Source organism: Schistocerca nitens, chromosome 6 (assembly GCF_023898315.1).
Source record: "Schistocerca nitens isolate TAMUIC-IGC-003100 chromosome 6, iqSchNite1.1, whole genome shotgun sequence".
Taxonomy (NCBI): Eukaryota; Metazoa; Arthropoda; class Insecta; order Orthoptera; family Acrididae; genus Schistocerca; species Schistocerca nitens.
Genome location: NC_064619.1, coordinates 732,387,709 through 732,389,756, shown reverse-complemented (window position 1 = coordinate 732,389,756; position 2,048 = coordinate 732,387,709).

Sequence of the window (2,048 nt, the reverse complement as noted above, 5' to 3'; positions counted from 1 at the left end):
TTAAATTGAGCCCGAGAACGCTTAGAGACTGCTGGCGGCTGGCCACCAGCGATAGATGATGTCCCACGCTTCACTGAGGGTCATCTGCCCTGATGCCACCTACTCCGACCAAGGGCCCTCCCCACGGGCGCCATCCAGCCACAGCAAGGGCCAACTGGCAGGATGGCCATTGCCGGGAGTCCCGATACCCCAGGAGGATAGGCATCTACTCCTTGGCATACCTGGGGAGTTAACGGCGCAGCCATCAGCAAAGCGATCCCTGTGTTGTCAGGGGGCTACAACCAACAGGGTACATAGCGGCTAGACCACAACGGACTGGCTACCGTGCTGGTCTTAGGTGCAAAAATGTCCAAAGTCGTCGTATCAGCAAAAAGCAACACTGTACAGTGCAGAGTGGTAATCGCACCCAGGAACGTATCATCGCCCAAGAGGTGGGAAACGAGCGGGACAGCATTGAAACGACGAGAAAGCCGGCTAAAGGTCTCGATGGACGACGGATACAGGGCACCATGTAATGCGCCCTTCCCCAAGTGGCTCGCTCTTCGGAAGAATTTGGAACGATGAAGGTCAAACCCGAGAGGGGACCATCACATATAGGCCGAAACGTTTGAGACTCCTTTTAGTCGCCTCTTACGACAGGCAAGAATACCGCGTTCGGTTTTGTCATTTCATATAGTTAAAGCAAAATTATATTCAACTACAATTTCAAATATTTACCGAAAACTGTGAAAAAATAATATAAAATGAAAATATCATCACTCGATATTTCAATAGCGATACATCGGGAATAAAATTGTCGCCGATAAATGTCTATAATTCTTGGAAAATATCGATAAATCGATATTTTATTAGCAACCCCAGTTTGAGAGTACAGTTCAACATTGGCCTCAGACCTTAATGAGTTACCGCTTTGTAGCCAGCTGTTGTTGCTCGAGCATCAGATCAGCGAAGCTGTTACTTCACATCAAGAGAAACAATACCGGCTCTCTACGGATCGGAGGGTGGAAACTTAGATCACTTAATCTGGCAGGTAGGTTAGGAAATGTAAAAAGGAAATGGACAGGTTATAGGATAGATGTAGTGGGAATTAGTGAGGTTTGGTGGCAAGAGGAAGAGACATTCTGGTCCGATGAATAAAGGGCTATAAAGACAAAGTCAAATATGGGCAATGCAGCAATGGGTTCAGTAATGAATAAGAAAGTAGGAATGCGGGTACGCTACTGTGAACTGCATGGTCGTGCATTATCGTTGCCAATATACATTGAGGTAAAAAAGTCATGGATAGCAATATGGACATAGAGGGATGTAGTATCGCGTACAAAATTATGAAAGGGCAGTGCATTGGTGGACCTGTCATTTATACCCATGTGATTCATGTGAAAAGGTTTCCGATTACTATGGTCACACGACGCGAATTAACTGACACTGACGCCTAATTTCCATTCCGGGAAGTGTCAGGAAATTCAATATTCCGCGGTCCACGGTGTCGAGAGTGTGCCGAGAACACCAGGCATTACCTCTCACCACGCACAATGCAGTGGCCGACAGCCTTCAGTTAACGACAGAGAGCAGCACAATTTGCGTACAGTGGTCAGTGCTAACAGACAACCAACATTGCGTGAAATAAGCGCAGAAATCAATGTGGGGCGCACGACGAACGTATCCGCTAGTGCTACTTGCAGACCATCAGCAGCCACTGATGGACTTCATGTTCCCAAATAACGGTGAAACTTCTATGGGTGACAATGCTCCGTGTTACTGGGGCACAACGATTCGTGACTGGTTTGAAGAACATTCTGGACAGTTCGATCGAATGACTCGACTGTCCAGATCGCCTGACATGAACCCCATCCAACATTTATGGGACATATAGAGGGCTCAGTTCGTGCGCGAAATCCTGCACTGGCAACACTGCCGCAATTATGGGCGTCTATAGAGGCAGTATGGCTAATTATTTCTGCAGGGGACTTCGAACGCCATTTTGAGTCTACGTCACACCCAAAAATAGCTGCATTACGTCAGGCGAAAGGAGAGCCGACGCAGTATTA